The sequence below is a fragment of the Scyliorhinus canicula genome, chromosome 26 (genome assembly GCF_902713615.1).
Source record: "Scyliorhinus canicula chromosome 26, sScyCan1.1, whole genome shotgun sequence".
Lineage (NCBI taxonomy): Eukaryota > Metazoa > Chordata > Chondrichthyes > Carcharhiniformes > Scyliorhinidae > Scyliorhinus > Scyliorhinus canicula.
In genome coordinates, this window is record NC_052171.1 from 8,868,493 (window position 1) to 8,889,718 (window position 21,226).

The window sequence follows — 21,226 nt, forward strand, 5'->3', positions numbered from 1 at the left end:
GCGCTCCCTCCATACTGCCCCTCCGACAGAGCAGCGCTCCCTCCATACTGCCCCTCCGACAGAGCAGCGCTCCCTCCATACTGCCCCTTTGACAATACAGCGCTCCCTCCATACTGCCCCTCCGACAGAGCAGCTCCCTCCATACTGCCCCTCCGACAGAGCAGCGCTCCCTCCATACTGCCCCTCCGACAGAGCAGCGCTCCCTCCATACTGCCCCTCCGACAGAGCAGCACTCCCTCCATACTGCCCCTTCGACAGAGCAGCGCTCCCTCCATACTGCCCCTCCGACAGAGCAGCGCTCCCTCCATACTGCCCCTCCGACAGAGCAGCTCCCTCCATACTGCCCCTTCAACAGAGTAGCTCCCTCCATACTGCCCCTTCGACAGAGCAGCGCTCCCTCCATACTGCCGCTCCGACAGAGCAGCGTTCCCCCCATACTGCCCCTCCGACAGAGCAGCGCTCCCTCAGTACTGCCCCTCCGACAGAGCAGCGTTCCCCCCATACTGCCCCTCCGACAGAGCAGCGCTCCCTCCATACTGCCCCTCCGACAGAGCAGCTCCCTCCATACTGCCCCTTCAACAGAGTAGCTCCCTCCATACTGCCCCTTCGACAGAGCAGCGCTCCCTCAGTACTGCCCCTCCGACAGAGCAGCGCTCCCTCCATACTGCCCCTCCGACAGAGCAGCGCTCCCTCCATACTGCCCCTTTGACAATACAGCGCTCCCTCCATACTGCCCCTCCGACAGAGCAGCTCCCTCCACACTGCCCCTCCGACAGAGCAGCGCTCCCTCCATACTGCCCCTCCGACAGAGCAGCGCTCCCTCCATACTGCCCCTCCGACAGAGCAGCGCTCCCTCCATACTGCCCCTCCGACAGAGCAGCTCCCTCCATACTGACCCTCCGACAGAGCAGCGCTCCCTCCATACTGCCCATCCGACAGAGCAGCGCTCCCTCCATACTGACCCTCTGACAGTGCAGCACTCCCTCCATACTGCCCCTCCGACAGAGCAGCGCTCCCTCCATACTGCCCCTCCGACAGAGCAGCTCCCTCCATACTGCCCCTCCGACAGAGCAGCACTCCCTCCATACTGCCCCTCCGACAGAGCAGCGCTCCCTCCATACTGTCCATACTGCCCCTCCGACAGAGCAGCGCTCCCTCCATGCTGTCCCTCCGACAGAGCAGCGCTCCCTCCATACTGACCCTCCGACAGAGCAGCTCCCTCCATACTGCCCCTCCGACAGAGCAGCGCTCCCTCCATACTGCCCCTCCGACAGAGCAGCGCTCCCTCCATACTGCCCCTTCGACAGAGCAGCTCCCTCCATACTGCCCCTTCGACAGAGCAGCGCACACTCCATACCCTCCGACAGAGCAGCACTCCCTCCATACTGCCCCTCCGACAGAGCAGCGTTCCCTCCATACTGCCCCTCCGACTGAGCAGCGCTCCCTCCATACTGACCCTCCGACTGAGCAGCGCTCCCTCCATACTGCCCCTCCGACAGAGCAGCGCACACTCCATACCCTCCGACAGAGCAGCGCTCCCTCCATACTGACCCTCCGACAGAGCAGCGTTCCCTCCATACTGACCCTCCGACAGAGCAGCGCTCCCCCATACTGCCCCTCCGACAGAGCAGCGCTCCCTCCATACTGCCCCTCCGACAGAGCAGCTCCCTCCATACTGCCCCTCCGACAGAGCAGCGCTCCCTCCATACTGACCCTCCGACAGAGCAGCGTTCCCTCCATAATGACCCTCCGACAGAGCAGCGCTCCCTCCATACTGCCCCTCCGACAGAGCAGCTCCCTCCATACTGCCCCTCCGACAGAGCAGCTCCCTCTATACTGCCCCTCCGACAGAGCAGCACTCCCTCCATACTGACCCTCCGACAGAGCAGCGCTCCCCCATACTGCCCCTCCGACAGAGCAGCGCTCCCTCCATACTGCCCCTCCGACAGAGCAGCTCCCTCCATACTGACCCTCCGACAGAGCAGCTCCCTCCATACTGCCCCTCCGACAGAGCAGCGCTCCCTCCATACTGCCCCTCCGACAGAGCAGCGCTCCCTCCATACTGACCCTCCGACAGAGCAGCGCTCCCTCCATACTGCCCCTCCGACAGAGCAGCGTTCCCTCCATACTGCCCCTCCGACAGAGCAGCTCCCTCCATACTGCTCCTCCGACAGAGCAGCACTCCCTCCATACTGCCCCTTCGACAGAGCAGCGCTCCCTCCATACTGACCCTCCGACAGAGCAGCGCTCCCTCAGTACTGCCCCTCCGACAGAGCAGCACTCCCTCAGTACTGCCCCTCCGACAGAGCAGCGCTCCCTCCATACTGCCCCTCCGACAGAGCAGCTCCCTCCATACTGCCCCTTCAACAGAGTAGCTCCCTCCATACTGCCCCTTCGACAGAGCAGCGCTCCCTCCATACTGCCGCTCCGACAGAGCAGCGTTCCCCCCATACTGCCCCTCCGACAGAGCAGCGCTCCCTCAGTACTGCCCCTCCGACAGAGCAGCGTTCCCCCCATACTGCCCCTCCGACAGAGCAGCGCTCCCTCCATACTGCCCCTCCGACAGAGCAGCTCCCTCCATACTGCCCCTTCAACAGAGTAGCTCCCTCCATACTGCCCCTTCGACAGAGCAGCACTCCCTCCATACTGCCCCTCCGACAGAGCAGCGCTCCCTCCATACTGCCCCTTTGACAATACAGCGCTCCCTCCATACTGCCCCTCCGACAGAGCAGCTCCCTCCATACTGCCCCTCCGACAGAGCAGCGCTCCCTCCATACTGCCCCTCCGACAGAGCAGCGTTCCCTCCATGCTGTCCCTCCGACAGAGCAGCGTTCCCTCCATACTGCCCCTTCGACAGAGCAGCGCTCCCTCCATACTGACCCTCCGACAGAGCAGCACTCCCTCCATACTGCCCCTTCGACAGAGCAGCGCTCCCTCCATACTGCCCCTCCGACAGAGCAGCGCTCCCTCCATACTGACCCTCCGACAGAGCAGCGCTCCCTCCATACTGACCCTCCGACAGAGCAGCACTCCCTCCATACTGCCCCTTCGACAGAGCAGCGTTCCCTCCATATTGACCCTCCGACAGAGCAGCGTTCCCTCCATACTGACCCTCCAACAGAGCAGCACTCCCTCCATATTGACCCTCCGACAGAGCAGCTCCCTCCATGCTGTCCCTCCGACAGAGCAGCGTTCCCTCCATACTGCCCCTTCGACAGAGCAGCGCTCCCTCCATACTGACCCTCCGACAGAGCAGCTCCCCCCATACTGACCCTCCGACAGAGCAGCGTTCCCTCCATACTGACCCTCCGACAGAGCAGCGCTCCCTCCATACTGCCCCTCCGACAGAGCAGCTCCCTCCATACTGCCCCTCCGACAGAGCAGCTCCCTCCATACTGACCCTCCGACAGAGCAGCGCTCCCCCATACTGCCCCTCCGACAGAGCAGCGCTCCCTCCATACTGCCCCTCCGACAGAGCAGCTCCCTCCATACTGACCCTCCGACAGAGCAGCGCTCCCTCCATACTGCCCCTCCGACAGAGCAGGGTTCCCTCCATACTGCTCCTCCGACAGAGCAGCACTCCCTCCATACTGCCCCTTTGACAATACAGCGCTCCCTCCATACTGCCACTTCGACAGAGCAGCGCTCCCTCCATACTGACCCTCCGACAGAGCAGCGCTCCCTCAGTACTGCCCCTCCGACAGAGCAGCACTCCCTCCATACTGCCCCTTCGACAGAGCAGCGCTCCCTCCATACTGACCCTCCGACAGAGCAGCGCTCCCTCCATACTGCCCCTCCGACAGAGCAGCTCCCTCCATACTGCCCCTTCAACAGAGTAGCTCCCTCCATACTGCCCCTTCGACAGAGCAGCGCTCCCTCCATACTGCCGCTCCGACAGAGCAGCGTTCCCCCCATACTGCCCCTCCGACAGAGCAGCGCTCCCTCAGTACTGCCCCTCCGACAGAGCAGCGCTCCCTCAGTACTGCCCCTCCGACAGAGCAGCGTTCCCCCCATACTGCCCCTCCGACAGAGCAGCGCTCCCTCCATACTGCCCCTCCGACAGAGCAGCTCCCTCCATACTGCCCCTTCAACAGAGTAGCTCCCTCCATACTGCCCCTTCGACAGAGCAGCGCTCCCTCAGTACTGCCCCTCCGACAGAGCAGCACTCCCTCCATACTGCCCCTCCTACAGAGCAGCGCTCCCTCCATACTGCCCCTTTGACAATACAGCGCTCCCTCCATACTGCCCCTCCGACAGAGCAGCTCCCTCCATACTGCCCCTCCGACAGAGCAGCGCTCCCTCCATACTGCCCCTCCGACAGAGCAGCGTTCCCTCCATACTGTCCCTCCGACAGAGCAGCGTTCCCTCCATACTGCCCCTTCGACAGAGCAGCGCTCCCTCCATACTGCCCCTTCGACAGAGCAGCGTTCCCTCCATATTGACCCTCCGACAGAGCAGCGTTCCCTCCATACTGCCCCTCCGACAGAGCAGCTCCCCCCATACTGCCCCTCCGACAGAGCAGCGTTCCCTCCATACTGACCCTCCGACAGAGCAGCGCTCCCTCCATACTGCCCCTCCGACAGAGCAGCTCCCTCCATACTGCCCCTCCGACAGAGCAGCTCCCTCCATACTGCCCCTCCGACAGAGCAGCACTCCCTCCATACTGACCCTCCGACAGAGAAGCGCTCCCCCATACTGCCCCTCCGACAGAGCAGCGCTCCCTCCATACTGCCCCTCCGACAGAGCAGCTCCCTCCATACTGACCCTCCGACAGAGCAGCGCTCCCTCCATACTGCCCCTCCGACAGAGCAGGGTTCCCTCCATACTGCTCCTCCGACAGTGAAGCACTCCCTCCATACTGCCCCTTTGACAATACAGCGCTCCCTCCATACTGCCCCTCCGACAGAGCAGCTCCCTCCATACTGCCCCTCCGACAGAGCAGCTCCCTCCATACTGCCCCTTCGACAGAGCAGCGCTCCCTCCATACTGACCCTCCGACAGAGCAGCGCTCCCTCCATACTGCCCCTCCGACAGAGCAGCTCCCTCCATACTGCCCCTCCGACAGAGCAGCACTCCCTCCATACTGCCTCTCCGACAGAGCAGCGCTCCCTCCATACTGTCCATACTGCCCCTCCGACAGAGCAGCGCTCCCTCCATGCTGTCCCTCCGACAGAGCAGCGCTCCCTCCATACTGACCCTCCGACAGAGCAGCTCCCTCCATACTGCCCCTCCGACAGAGCAGCGCTCCCTCCATACTGCCCCTTCGACAGAGCAGCTCCCTCCATACTGCCCCTTCGACAGAGCAGCGCACACTCCATACCCTCCGACAGAGCAGCACTCCCTCCATACTGCCCCTCCGACAGAGCAGCGTTCCCTCCATACTGCCCCTCCGACTGAGCAGCGCTCCCTCCATACTGACCCTCCGACTGAGCAGCGCTCCCTCAGTACTGCCCCTCCGACAGAGCAGCGCTCCCTCCATACTGCCCCTTTGACAATACAGCGCTCCCTCCATACTGCCCCTCCGACAGAGCAGCTCCCTCCATACTGCCCCTCCGACAGAGCAGCGCTCCCTCCATACTGCCCCTCCGACAGAGCAGCGTTCCCTCCATGCTGTCCCTCCGACAGAGCAGCGTTCCCTCCATACTGCCCCTTCGAAAGAGCAGCGCTCCCTCCATACTGCCCCTTCGACAGAGCAGCGTTCCCTCCATATTGACCCTCCGACAGAGCAGCGTTCCCTCCATACTGACCCTCCGACAGAGCAGCTCCCCCCATACTGACCCTCCGACAGAGCAGCGTTCCCTCCATACTGACCCTCCGACAGAGCAGCGCTCCCTCCATACTGCCCCTCCGACAGAGCAGCTCCCTCCATACTGCCCCTCCGACAGAGCAGCTCCCTCCATACTGCCCCTCCGACAGAGCAGCACTCCCTCCATACTGACCCTCCGACAGAGAAGCGCTCCCCCATACTGCCCCTCCGACAGAGCAGCGCTCCCTCCATACTGCCCCTCCGACAGAGCAGCTCCCTCCATACTGACCCTCCGCCAGAGCAGCGCTCCCTCCATACTGCCCCTCCGACAGAGCAGGGTTCCCTCCATACTGCTCCTCCGACAGTGAAGCACTCCCTCCATACTGCCCCTTTGACAATACAGCGCTCCCTCCATACTGCCCCTCCGACAGAGCAGCTCCCTCCATACTGCCCCTTCGACAGAGCAGCGCTCCCTCCATACTGACCCTCCGACAGAGCAGCGCTCCCTCAGTACTGCCCCTCCGACAGAGCAGCACTCCCTCCATATTGACCCTCCGACAGAGCAGCTCCCTCCATGCTGTCCCTCCGACAGAGCAGCGTTCCCTCCATACTGCCCCTCCGACAGAGCAGCGCTCCCTCCATACTGACCCTCCGACAGTGCAGCACTCCCTCCATACTGCCCCTCCGACAGAGCAGCGTTCCCTCCATACTGCCCCTCCAACAGAGCAGCGCTCCCTCCATACTGCCCCTCCGCCAGAGCAGCTCCCTCCATACTGCCCCTTTGACAATACAGCGCTCCCTCCATACTGCCCCTCCGACAGAGCAGCGCTCCCTCCATACTGCCCCTCCGACAGAGCAGCGCTCCCTCCATACTGCCCCTTCGACAGAGCAGCGCTCCCTCCATACTGCCGCTCCGACAGAGCAGCGTTCCCCCCATACTGCCCCTCCGACAGAGCAGCGCTCCCTCAGTACTGCCCCTCCGACAGAGCAGCGCTCCCTCAGTACTGCCCCTCCGACAGAGCAGCGTTCCCCCCATACTGCCCCTCCGACAGAGCAGCGCTCCCTCCATACTGCCCCTCCGACAGAGCAGCTCCCTCCATACTGCCCCTTCAACAGAGTAGCTCCCTCCATACTGCCCCTTCGACAGAGCAGCGCTCCCTCAGTACTGCCCCTCCGACAGAGCAGCACTCCCTCCATACTGCCCCTCCTACAGAGCAGCGCTCCCTCCATACTGCCCCTTTGACAATACAGCGCTCCCTCCATACTGCCCCTCCGACAGAGCAGCTCCCTCCATACTGCCCCTCCGACAGAGCAGCGCTCCCTCCATACTGCCCCTCCGACAGAGCAGCGTTCCCTCCATGCTGTCCCTCCGACAGAGCAGCGTTCCCTCCATACTGCCCCTTCGACAGAGCAGCGCTCCCTCCATACTGACCCTCCGACAGAGCAGCGTTCCCTCCATACTGACCCTCCGACAGAGCAGCGCTCCCTCCATACTGCCCCTCCGACAGAGCAGCTCCCTCCATACTGCCCCTCCGACAGAGCAGCTCCCTCCATACTGCCCCTCCGACAGAGCAGCACTCCCTCCATACTGACCCTCCGACAGAGAAGCGCTCCCCCATACTGCCCCTCCGACAGAGCAGCGCTCCCTCCATACTGCCCCTCCGACAGAGCAGCTCCCTCCATACTGACCCTCCGACAGAGCAGCGCTCCCTCCATACTGCCCCTCCGACAGAGCAGGGTTCCCTCCATACTGCTCCTCCGACAGTGAAGCACTCCCTCCATACTGCCCCTTTGACAATACAGCGCTCCCTCCATACTGCCCCTCCGACAGAGCAGCTCCCTCCATACTGCCCCTTCGACAGAGCAGCGCTCCCTCCATACTGACCCTCCGACAGAGCAGCGCTCCCTCAGTACTGCCCCTCCGACAGAGCAGCACTCCCTCCATATTGACCCTCCGACAGAGCAGCTCCCTCCATGCTGTCCCTCCGACAGAGCAGCGTTCCCTCCATACTGCCCCTCCGACAGAGCAGCGCTCCCTCCATACTGACCCTCCGACAGTGCAGCACTCCCTCCATACTGCCCCTCCGACAGAGCAGCGTTCCCTCCATACTGCCCCTCCAACAGAGCAGCGCTCCCTCCATACTGCCCCTCCGCCAGAGCAGCTCCCTCCATACTGCCCCTTTGACAATACAGCGCTCCCTCCATACTGCCCCTCCGACAGAGCAGCGCTCCCTCCATACTGCCCCTCCGACAGAGCAGCGCTCCCTCCATACTGCCCCTCCGACAGAGCAGCGCTCCCTCCATACTGCCCCTCCGACAGAGCAGCGTTCCCTCCATACTGCCCCTCCAACAGAGCAGCGCTCCCTCCATACTGCCCCTCCGACAGAGCAGCTCCCTCCATACTGCCCCTCCGACAGAGCAGCTCCCTCCATACTGACCCTCCGACAGAGCAGCGCTCCCTCCATACTGCCCCTCCGACAGAGCAGCGCTCCCTCCATACTGACCCTCTGACAGTGCAGCTCTCCCTCCATACTGCCCCTCCGACAGAGCAGCGCTCCCTCCATACTGCCCCTCCGACAGAGCAGCTCCCTCCATACTGCCCCTCCGACAGAGCAGCACTCCCTCCATACTGCCTCTCCGACAGAGCAGCGCTCCCTCCATACTGTCCATACTGCCCCTCCGACAGAGCAGCGCTCCCTCCATACTGACCCTCCGACAGAGCAGCTCCCTCCATACTGCCCCTCCGACAGAGCAGCGCTCCCTCCATACTGCCCCTCCGACAGAGCAGCGCTCCCTCCATACTGCCCCTTCGACAGAGCAGCTCCCTCCATACTGCCCCTTCGACAGAGCAGCGCACACTCCATACCCTCCGACAGAGCAGCACTCCCTCCATACTGCCCCTCCGACAGAGCAGCGTTCCCTCCATACTGCCCCTCCGACTGAGCAGCGCTCCCTCCATACTGACCCTCCGACTGAGCAGCGCTCCCTCCATACTGCCCCTCCGACAGAGCAGTGCACACTCCATACCCTCCGACAGAGCAGCGCTCCCTCCATACTGACCCTCCGACAGAGCAGCGTTCCCTCCATACTGACCCTCCGACAGAGCAGCGCTCCCCCATACTGCCCCTCCGACAGAGCAGCGCTCCCTCCATACTGCCCCTCCGACAGAGCAGCTCCCTCCATACTGCCCCTCCGACAGAGCAGCGCTCCCTCCATACTGACCCTCCGACAGAGCAGCGTTCCCTCCATACTGACCCTCCGACAGAGCAGCGCTCCCTCCATACTGCCCCTCCGACAGAGCAGCTCCCTCCATACTGCCCCTCCGACAGAGCAGCTCCCTCTATACTGCCCCTCCGACAGAGCAGCACTCCCTCCATACTGACCCTCCGACAGAGCAGCGCTCCCCCATACTGCCCCTCCGACAGAGCAGCGTTCCCTCCATACTGACCCTCCGACAGAGCAGCTCCCTCCATACTGACCCTCCGACAGAGCAGCTCCCTCCATACTGCCCCTCCGACAGAGCAGCGCTCCCTCCATACTGCCCCTCCGACAGAGCAGCGCTCCCTCCATACTGACCCTCCGACAGAGCAGCGCTCCCTCCATACTGCCCCTCCGACAGAGCAGCGTTCCCTCCATACTGCCCCTCCGACAGAGCAGCTCCCTCCATACTGCTCCTCCGACAGAGCAGCACTCCCTCCATACTGCCCCTTCGACAGAGCAGCGCTCCCTCCATACTGCCCCTCCGACAGAGCAGCGCTCCCTCAGTACTGCCCCTCCGACAGAGCAGCACTCCCTCAGTACTGCCCCTCCGACAGAGCAGCGCTCCCTCCATACTGCCCCTCCGACAGAGCAGCTCCCTCCATACTGCCCCTTCAACAGAGTAGCTCCCTCCATACTGCCCCTTCGACAGAGCAGCGCTCCCTCCATACTGCCGCTCCGACAGAGCAGCGTTCCCCCCATACTGCCCCTCCGACAGAGCAGCGCTCCCTCAGTACTGCCCCTCCGACAGAGCAGCGTTCCCCCCATACTGCCCCTCCGACAGAGCAGCGCTCCCTCCATACTGCCCCTCCGACAGAGCAGCTCCCTCCATACTGCCCCTTCAACAGAGTAGCTCCCTCCATACTGCCCCTTCGACAGAGCAGCACTCCCTCCATACTGCCCCTCCGACAGAGCAGCGCTCCCTCCATACTGCCCCTTTGACAATACAGCGCTCCCTCCATACTGCCCCTCCGACAGAGCAGCTCCCTCCATACTGCCCCTCCGACAGAGCAGCGCTCCCTCCATACTGCCCCTCCGACAGAGCAGCGTTCCCTCCATGCTGTCCCTCCGACAGAGCAGCGTTCCCTCCATACTGCCCCTTCGACAGAGCAGCGCTCCCTCCATACTGACCCTCCGACAGAGCAGCACTCCCTCCATACTGCCCCTTCGACAGAGCAGCGCTCCCTCCATACTGCCCCTCCGACAGAGCAGCGCTCCCTCCATACTGACCCTCCGACAGAGCAGCGCTCCCTCCATACTGACCCTCCGACAGAGCAGCACTCCCTCCATACTGCCCCTTCGACAGAGCAGCGTTCCCTCCATATTGACCCTCCGACAGAGCAGCGTTCCCTCCATACTGACCCTCCAACAGAGCAGCACTCCCTCCATATTGACCCTCCGACAGAGCAGCTCCCTCCATGCTGTCCCTCCGACAGAGCAGCGTTCCCTCCATACTGCCCCTCCGACAGAGCAGCGCTCCCTCCATACTGACCCTCCGACAGAGCAGCTCCCCCCATACTGACCCTCCGACAGAGCAGCGTTCCCTCCATACTGACCCTCCGACAGAGCAGCGCTCCCTCCATACTGCCCCTCCGACAGAGCAGCTCCCTCCATACTGCCCCTCCGACAGAGCAGCTCCCTCCATACTGACCCTCCGACAGAGCAGCGCTCCCCCATACTGCCCCTCCGACAGAGCAGCGCTCCCTCCATACTGCCCCTCCGACAGAGCAGCGCTCCCTCCATACTGACCCTCCGACAGAGCAGCGCTCCCTCCATACTGCCCCTCCGACAGAGCAGGGTTCCCTCCATACTGCTCCTCCGACAGAGCAGCACTCCCTCCATACTGCCCCTTTGACAATACAGCGCTCCCTCCATACTGCCCCTTCGACAGAGCAGCGCTCCCTCCATACTGACCCTCCGACAGAGCAGCGCTCCCTCAGTACTGCCCCTCCGACAGAGCAGCACTCCCTCCATACTGCCCCTTCGACAGAGCAGCGCTCCCTCCATACTGACCCTCCGACAGAGCAGCGCTCCCTCCATACTGCCCCTCCGACAGAGCAGCTCCCTCCATACTGCCCCTTCAACAGAGTAGCTCCCTCCATACTGCCCCTCCGACAGAGCAGCGCTCCCTCCATACTGCCGCTCCGACAGAGCAGCGTTCCCCCCATACTGCCCCCCCGACAGAGCAGCGCTCCCTCAGTACTGCCCCTCCGACAGAGCAGCGCTCCCTCAGTACTGCCCCTCCGACAGAGCAGCGTTCCCCCCATACTGCCCCTCCGACAGAGCAGCGCTCCCTCCATACTGCCCCTCCGACAGAGCAGCTCCCTCCATACTGCCCCTTCAACAGAGTAGCTCCCTCCATACTGCCCCTTCGACAGAGCAGCGCTCCCTCAGTACTGCCCCTCCGACAGAGCAGCACTCCCTCCATACTGCCCCTCCGACAGAGCAGCGCTCCCTCCATACTGCCCCTTTGACAATACAGCGCTCCCTCCATACTGCCCCTCCGACAGAGCAGCTCCCTCCATACTGCCCCTCCGACAGAGCAGCGCTCCCTCCATACTGCCCCTCCGACAGAGCAGCGTTCCCTCCATGCTGTCCCTCCGACAGAGCAGCGTTCCCTCCATACTGCCCCTTCGACAGAGCAGCGCTCCCTCCATACTGCCCCTTCGACAGAGCAGCGTTCCCTCCATATTGCCCCTCCGACAGAGCAGCGTTCCCTCCATACTGACCCTCCGACAGAGCAGCTCCCCCCATACTGACCCTCCGACAGAGCAGCGTTCCCTCCATACTGACCCTCCGACAGAGCAGCGCTCCCTCCATACTGCCCCTCCGACAGAGCAGCTCCCTCCATACTGCCCCTCCGACAGAGCAGCTCCCTCCATACTGCCCCTCCGACAGAGCAGCACTCCCTCCATACTGACCCTCCGACAGAGCAGCGCTCCCCCATACTGCCCCTCCGACAGAGCAGCGCTCCCTCCATACTGCCCCTCCGACAGAGCAGCTCCCTCCATACTGCCCCTCCGACAGAGCAGCGCTCCCTCCATACTGCCCCTCCGACAGAGCAGGGTTCCCTCCATACTGCTCCTCCGACAGTGAAGCACTCCCTCCATACTGCCCCTTTGACAATACAGCGCTCCCTCCATACTGCCCCTCCGACAGAGCAGCTCCCTCCATACTGCCCCTTCGACAGAGCAGCGCTCCCTCCATACTGACCCTCCGACAGAGCAGCGCTCCCTCAGTACTGCCCCTCCGACAGAGCAGCACTCCCTCCATACTGCCCCTTCGACAGAGCAGCGCTCCCTCCATACTGACCCTCCGACAGAGCAGCGCTCCCTCCATACTGCCCCTCCGACAGAGCAGCTCCCTCCATACTGCCCCTTCAACAGAGTAGCTCCCTCCATACTGCCCCTTCGACAGAGCAGCGCTCCCTCCATACTGCCGCTCCGACAGAGCAGCGTTCCCCCCATACTGCCCCTCCGACAGAGCAGCGCTCCCTCAGTACTGCCCCTCCGACAGAGCAGCGCTCCCTCAGTACTGCCCCTCCGACAGAGCAGCGTTCCCCCCATACTGCCCCTCCGACAGAGCAGCGCTCCCTCCATACTGCCCCTCCGACAGAGCAGCTCCCTCCATACTGCCCCTTCAACAGAGTAGCTCCCTCCATACTGCCCCTTCGACAGAGCAGCGCTCCCTCAGTACTGCCCCTCCGACAGAGCAGCGCTCCCTCCATACTGCCCCTTTGACAATACAGCGCTCCCTCAATACTGCCCCTCCGACAGAGCAGCTCCCTCCATACTGCCCCTCCGACAGAGCAGCGCTCCCTCCATACTGCCCCTTTGACAATACAGCGCTCCCTCCATACTGCCCCTCCGACAGAGCAGCTCCCTCCATACTGCCCCTCCGACAGAGCAGCGCTCCCTCCATACTGCCCCTCCGACAGAGCAGCGTTCCCTCCATGCTGTCCCTCCGACAGAGCAGCGTTCCCTCCATACTGCCCCTTCGACAGAGCAGCGCTCCCTCCATACTGCCCCTTCGACAGAGCAGCGTTCCCTCCATATTGACCCTCCGACAGAGCAGCGTTCCCTCCATACTGACCCTCCAACAGAGCAGCACTCCCTCCATATTGACCCTCCGACAGAGCAGCTCCCTCCATACTGCCCCTCCGACAGAGCAGCGTTCCCTCCATACTGACCCTTCGACAGAGCAGCGCTCCCTCCATACTGCCCCTTCGACAGAGCAGCGTTCCCTCCATACTGTCCCTTCGACAGAGCAGCGTTCCCTCCATACTGTCCCTTCGACAGAGCAGCGCTCCCTCCATACTGCCCCTTCGACAGAGCAGCGTTCCCTCCATACTGCCCCTCCGACAGAGCAGCTCCCTCCATACTGCCCCTTCGACAGAGCAGCGCTCCCTCCATACTGCAGCTCCGACAGAGCAGCGCTCCCTCCATACTGCCCCTCCGACAGAGCAGCGCTCCCTCCATACTGACCCTCCGACAGAGCAGCACTCCCTCCATACTGCCCCTCCGACAGAGCAGCGCTCCCTCCATACTGCAGCTCCGACAGAGCAGCTCCCTCCATACTGCCCCTTCGACAGAGCAGCACTCCCTCCATACTGCCCCTTCGACAGAGCAGCGTTCCCTCAGTCCTGCATTGGGGACATCACTGAAAGTGTTTGTTCTCAAGTCTCTTGAAGGGGGACTTGAACCCACCACCTTCTGACTCATGTGACTGCGCCATGACTAATCCGCGGTTCATACTCTCGGACTGGCTGTTACTCAATACTCAAGCCTGGCCTCAATAAATCTTTCTGTAATGAACTCCAATTGGCTTTATTGGTTGGCAAATTGGAGTATGAGCTCCCTCAATGATAGCTCATTGAGGAGGCCCATATAATCACCTGTGTAGGCTTTGTGAGAGTCTTAAGTTGACTGGACTGCTAGCAGCACTGTTTGTAGCTGCTCCTGTAATATCGTTATTGTAAATAAATATTGGTGTGGTGATGGAACTCCTGCCTCCCGTGGATTACTACACTTTCTGTTAATCTTCCCTCCCTCTCCCTGCAGAGAAGGCCTCAGGCTTCTACTTGTCATCTAAATTCCTTCTCAAGAGGGGCTCCTCACAAGTTATTTAGTGTTAATACCGGAAATCGGAGCACCATTCGTCCCCTCGGCCCATTCTGTCATTCAACTGACCTTCTACCTGGACACGGTTTTCCCCACACTACCCCTATTCCTTGATAACTCCAATATCTAGAAATCTATCATCGAATATTCTCAACAATTCAGCACCCACAGCCCTCAGGCTTACATAATGACAAAGATTCATTACCCTTACCTCAGTTCTCAATGGCCTACCCTTTATTCTGAGACTGTGCCTCCAGATTCGAGACCCCTCCTCCCTCCCAGCCAGGGAATACATTCTTCTTGCACCTCCCCAGCCGAGCCCATATGACCATTTTGCACCCTTCAACGAGGTCACCAAACTCTTCCAAACTCCGGAGGATGTAGGCCCAGACCCAGTTAACCAGCTATGATGACCGTGTTCTTCCCTCCAGCCGAACGGTACAAGATTTGAGGGAGGATTTGAAGCTCAAATGATGATGGATGCTCTTTCGCGTGCAGCGCTCATCTCTTGAAGTGATCCTACGCAACTTAGCCCAGCTAGGGACCATGAGGCCACAAATTAGCCACCGAGTTCCATTTGAGATAATGACACTTAAATGCACTTTGATGGATGACGGTAAAATCCTTCAATGCAGCTTCGCCATTTTAAATAATGGCCATCTGCTCTCGACCTCAATTACCATTCCCTTTAAGGGCGACATCCTTCTCTGTCCAGATTCATTGAGAGGAATAGCCAACAAATTGTCACACTACTAGCAGGATGGTCGAAGACTTTGGCCTTCTTTTCCATCGAGCACAGACACAGACACACAGCACCCCCCCCCCCCCCCCCCCCCCCCCCGCTCATCTCTCAGACCACAAGATGGGGCCTCAAGCTTAGCAACGAGTCTGGGAGATAAATGCCACCATTTATTGCGAGAGGAAATGTAGGGAGGTATTGCTGCAGCTATCCTGGGCTGTTGTGAGAACCGCATTTGGAGCATTTATTGCTCCCCTACTTTAAGAAAAAGTAGGAGCAGTTCAGAGAATTCACTTGATTGATTCCTAGGGATGACGGGCTTGTTTTAATTTTTTTTAAAATAAATTTAGAGTACCTAATTATTTAGTGTGGCCAATCCCCTTCGACAGAGCAGTGCTCCCGCCATACTGCATCCTTGGGATGTGGGGGTGAGACCCGCCCAGACACGGAGAGAATTGCAAACTCCACACGGACAGTGACTCAGAGCCAGGGGGTCGAACCCCGTTCCTCGGCATCGTGAGGCAGCAGTGCTAAGCACTGTGCCGCAGTGCTGCCCCAACGGGATTGTTTAATGAGGAATGGTTGAGCAGGTTGGAGTTTAGAAGATTGAGAGGTGATCTTATTGAAACGTGCAAGATCAAGGGGATTTGACAGGGTGGATGCTGAATGGATGTTTCCCTTTGTGAGGAGCTTAGAACTAGCGGGCACAGTTTAAAAATTACCGATCTTCCATTTCAGACAGAGATGTTTCTCTCTCGGTCCTTAGTTTGTTGAATCCTCTTACACAGAGAGAGTCAGTGAAGATATTCAAGGATGGGTTTGAGGGACAAGTGATGGGGAGGGGGCGCTGACAGGAAAATGCGGTCGAAACCACAACCAGGTCAGCCATGATCGTACTGACTGGGCTGGAGGGGTCGAGTGGCCTGCCCCTGTGTCGTTGTGGATCTCTGAGCTCTGCAGAGCTGGCTGCCACTCTGTTTGCACACAGCTTTGGAGCGGACATCAACTCGTTTCTCAGCACGGTAATGAATGCATCATTGAGGAATGTGTAGACTTTTGACCCCAGTCACCTTCCTGGAATACCTGGCATCTACTGAGTGCTCCAGTGTGTGTGCAAACTTTATCCCATTAATCGCCGCATCGGCCAGTCCAGCCTGGAAGCTCGGTCAATGTGCCTTGCCAGTTTTCCACAGGTCTATGCGCCAGAGAGAGAGAGCAAAGTTAAGGATTCTGGAAATTGGGAGATAGCTGGGGAGACTGATGGCTATCTCCATATGTTTCCAATTCCGATGGAAGGGCTTTTTAAAAAAAAAACTAGTCCTAGATCTCGGTCAGGCACAAATATATATACAAAATGAACGCCCGTGTCTTAATGTCTTAACAATCTGATTTCGGAGTGGCAAAAAGATACAAAATGGCCGTCTATTCGGGCGCCATCTTGAATTTCTGAGCACTAATCAATCTGCAAGCTTCAGTTATACAACAAACCAGATCAAGGGACAGGTTCGACAATGCCATTGCCAGTTGGACAATGGGGGAGCTGCCTAAGTGCCATTTGACATCCGAATAGCCACATGAATACAATACAGAAACAGGCAGATTCGATTGCTACGGAATGGTGGCACAGCAGTGAGCATTCCATTTGCTCTTCTGATCATTTTCTGTGCTTGTTTTGTACTCATTTTAATGAGCTATGTTCCTGGAAGCTGGGGGGGAGGTTAATTAGTTAAATGATCTGGAATAAACAGCGCGGTGGCACAGCGGTTAGCAGTGCTGCCTCACAGCACCAGGATCCCAGGTTCAATGCCGGCTTCGGGTGACTGTGTGGAGTTTCTACGTTCTCCTCATGTCTGTGTGGGTTTCCTCCGGATGCTCCGGTTTCCTCCCACAGTCCAAGGATCTGCAGATTAGGTGGATTGGCTTTGATAAACTGCCCCTTAGTGTCCGAAGACATGCCGGTTATTTGGATTGTCCACGATATATTGCCGCTTTGTGTCCAAGGTTGGGTGGGGTTATGGCGATGGGGCAGGGGAAGTGAGCCTAGGTAGAGCTCTCTCGGAGGGTCGGTGCACATTCGATGGCCCGAATGGCCTCGTTCTGCCCTGTAGGGATTCTATGAATTTGAAATCAAGTAAACGGGAGATGGTGCATTTTGGCTGGAAGAATGAAGAAGTTTGTTGACACTCGCCTCTTCAGGTGGGGGAGCAAAGGCTAGAGACACAGGCAGCGACCCAGGTTAGCAAGCCCAGATATTTTTTGTTTTAAAATGTTGCTTGAATGAACAGGAGGATGACAGAACTGTGATAACTGAATCTCAACTTCCTGCAGATTAAAACAAAGCGGGCAAACATTAAGCACGGTCCCTATTGATGCAGAGATCCCAGCTAGATACGAATGTGCGTTGGAGGCTTTTCTTTGGGTTTCGGCTGTCAAATGATTCGTAAGAGAATAGCCCGCTCTGCCACTATTGTAAAGGCTTGCGGAAGAGTTTGGCCACAGTACTGGAGGGAAGCCAGTGCATTGTGCAGCGCAGAGAGCAGAGGCAATGAAAGCAACTCTCCCGCACTTTTATTTTGGATTCCCCCGGGTTGTGTAACACGCTGTAAACAGATTACCCAACGCCGTGTGACAACTGTTTACAGCCGACACATTTCTTGGGAGGTTTGCTACCAAGCACTTCGCTGAAAACTTGGCTTTTTAAAAATCCAACCAGTGCTTTGGGCTCCTCAGGGACGTATAATCAGGCGCCCCATAGTTTACTGTGAGATACAGGCCACACTGTGCTGCTTCAGCTGCTGTTGAAATCTCGCCTCGGCGAGGGATGTTACTGAGTATTCAGTCTGAAATGAGTAATCCCACCAGCAAGCAATCTCGAGCTCTCCTTTCAGCTCATTGAGACGTCCAAAATTTTGAAGGGGCTTGGTAGGGTAGACACTGAGAGATCGTTTGCCCCTGGTCAGGGAATCTAAAACAAGTGGGGTGGGGGGGAGAGAGGGAGACAGTCTCAGAATAAGGGGCCGATCATTTAGGAATGAGACGAGGTGAATTGTCTTCACTCAGGATAGTGAATCTTTCGCATTTTCTGTCCGAGAGGGTTGTAGGTGTTGGTTTGTTTGTTTATTGTCACGTGTACTGAGGTACAGTAAAAAGTATTTTTCTGCGAGCAGCTCAACAGATCATTAAGTACATGTAAAGAAAAGGGAATAAAAGAAAATACATAATAAGGCAACACAAGGTCCACAATGTAACTACTTAGACACTGACATCGGGTAAAGCATACAGGACTATAGTGTTAATGAAGTCAGTCCATAAGAGGGTTGTTAGAAGTCTGGTGACAGTGGGGAAGAAGCTGTTTTTGAGTCTGTTCGTGCGTGTTCTCAGATTTTGTATCTCCTGCCCGATGGGAGAAGTTGGAAGAGTGAGTAAGCCGGTTGGGAGGGGTCCCGCTTTCCCCAGGCAGCGGGACGTGTAGATGGAGTCAATGGATGGGAGGTAGGTTTGTGTGATGGACTGGGCTGTATTCATGACTCTCTGAAGTTTCTGAAGGTGTGGCATAGATGAATCGTTGAATGTATTTAAGGCTGGGATAGACAGATCTTTGGTCTCCTGGTGAATGAAGGAATATGGGGAGCGGGCAGGAAAGTGCAGTTGAACCCCAATATCGGCATTGAATGGCGGAGCAGGTTGAATGGGCCGTATGGTCTACTCTTACTCCTATGGTCTTCCTTCATTGGATATAAAGCATTTTGCGATATCCTGAGGTCACAGATCACAGAAGGAGGCCATTCGGCTCAGCGACTCTGTGACAGTAAAAGACAGAGCAGGAATGATGTTTAGAAAATAGCTGTAGTGGGTGTAAGAAATGGGTGTTTATCAGTGATGTCAGGGCTGTCTGTCACTGTGTGAGGTAAAGGCCGTGGCCTCTTTACGGTGTGCCAAGACATTGCTTTAATCTTTGGACCTTAATTCTGACACAAAGTGTAGTGAATAGAAATTCTCCATCCTGTCGCATCGCAAAGGATTGGAGGAGCATAAAATCACACCTCCATGTATTCCCACAGAGGACTGTCAATAATTCCCCCACTCCGAGACCATGAAATATCGCCGCCATTCACTTGCCTTCAGCAGGCGAGTTGCCAGTCGGGAATGTGCAGCATAACTGGAGCCATCTTCTCTTGAACCGCTGCAGTCCATGTGACGCAGGTACACGCACGGGGCTACAAGGGAGGGAGTTCCAATAGTCTGACCCAGCAACGGGGATTTATGATACAGTTCCCAGACACAATGGTCCGTTACTTGGGAGGGGAACTTACAGGGCCGGTGTTCCTATCTGTCTGCTGCCCTCCTCTTACTAGGTGGTAGAGGCCATGAATTTGGAAGGTGCTGCCGTAAGAAGCCTTGAAAAGGCTTCTTGTAGATGGCACGCACGGCTGCCACTGTGCGTCGGTGGGGGAGGGAGTGAATGTTTGTGGATGGGGCGCCGATCAAGCGGGGCTGCTTTGTCCTGGATGGTGTGGAGCTTCTTGAGTGTTGTTGGAGCTGTACTCATCCAGGCAAGTGGAGAGTATTCCCTCACACTCCTGACTTGTGCCTTGTAGATGGTGGACAGGCTTTGGGGGAGAGTTAGGATGTTACAGATTCTCTTCTCTCATCAGGCTTATCTGAGGGTGCACATTCTGCGGTATTGACAGGAACACTGCCCACACAGCCCCACGCTCGGACAGACTGGTTCAATGCTTCTGGTTTCAGTCTATTCCACGCCAATCCCACTCACTCTAGTACATGTGCAAACACAAATGTGGCCATCAATCAATAAGCAACCCCTCATTATCTGGTCGCTTAACATTCCTTCATGTTATTCAATTACCACCCTCAGGCTATACTTTGCTTTCAAACCAAAGAACTCATTCTTCTGAGAGCAGCCAATACTTGGTATGTAATTTTCCAAAATCATTTTTTGTCTTTTCATTTACGGAGGCTTCCAAAGGCACGCAGTGACAGGAACTTCACCCAGAAAGGGAAGTGCACACAGCCCACTCTCACTCACTTCGCCACAGTTTGGGCAGAGGGGATTTACTGGAATGGTACCAGCAATGCGGTGGAAGGCTCAATGGGTCCTGCCGCCGCCTCTCGGCCAGAAGATCCCGTGACCGGATGGCCTCGATGGCCAAGGGATGAGCCAAACGGATCGGGTTTCGCTGGCCAGATTGGGAGAGATCCCGGGAGACAGAACGAATACTGGATTGTCGACCATCGCTGTCCATGGCTCCAGACGACAACATGCCTGGAAAAAGAGCCACAGCAGCTCGGACACCTAGGGTGAACATTAACACAGATGCACCTGGGACGTGGGGCTTCAGTTATGTGGAGATTAGCTGGGGTTGCCCTCCTTGGAGCAGCAGCGGTGAGGGGAGGTTTCAAACGCTGTGAGACGTTTGAACAGGTTAAATAGGAAGGGGGGGGAGCTGTTTTCACTGGCAGGAGGGTCATTAATTAGAGGATACAGATTGATATCAGATGAATCAAGGGAGTTTTTTTTTTCTAAAAATTTAGAGTACCCAATTCATTTTTTTCCAATTAAGGGGCAATTTGGCCAATCCACCACCCCTGCACATCTTTCAGTTGTGGGGGTGAGTCCCACGCGGACACGGGGGAGAATTTGCAAACTCCACACGGACAGTGACACGGGGCCGGGATCGAACTCGGGACCTCGGCGCCGTGAGGCAGCAGTGCTAACCACTGCGCCACCGTGCTTCCCCCGAATCAGGGGAGATGATATAGACTTTGACAGCTCAGAAAGAGGCCCATCGGCCCATCGTGTGTGTGCAGGCCATCAAGCACCTATCTGTTCTAGTCCCATCTCCTCGCACTTAGTCCATAGCTTTGGTGTTTCCAAATGATCATCTAAATGGTGTGAGGGTTCCCGCCTCCACCACCCTTTCAGGCCGTGAGTTCCAGATTCCCACCACGCTCAAGGTTTTTCTTCAAATCCCCTCTAAACATCCTGCCCCTTACCTTAAATCTGTGCCCCCTGGTTATTGACCCCTCTAGGGGAACAGTTCCTTCCTATCCACCCTATCTATGTCCTTCAATTGGTTTTCTTGCTTTAGACACAGCAATCATTGTTGCTTCACTAGTTAGCTTAACTCACCAGCTCGACCAACATGGATACCTGCCTGCCCAAAGCTTGGCAATTGGGGGCTGGAAACCAGGGGAATGATTCCTTTTTTAAATGAAGGTTGCTGATAGGTAGATCAGATAATTTTGCAAATTAACCAAAATTAAATGCAACTTCTAACGGCAAGTAAAAGAGGACACCGATCCTCTGTACTAACTCGAAACTGTATTCTGTGCGACTCAGCC

The 21,226-nt window shown here is 58.0% G+C and overlaps 1 protein-coding gene across 1 annotated transcript in view; it reads right to left on the reverse strand.

Moving 5' to 3' along the window:
• The window catches only part of LOC119957338 (bone morphogenetic protein 1-like), a 233,737-nt gene that overhangs the window by 110,685 nt on the left and 101,826 nt on the right, over nt 1-21,226 (reverse strand).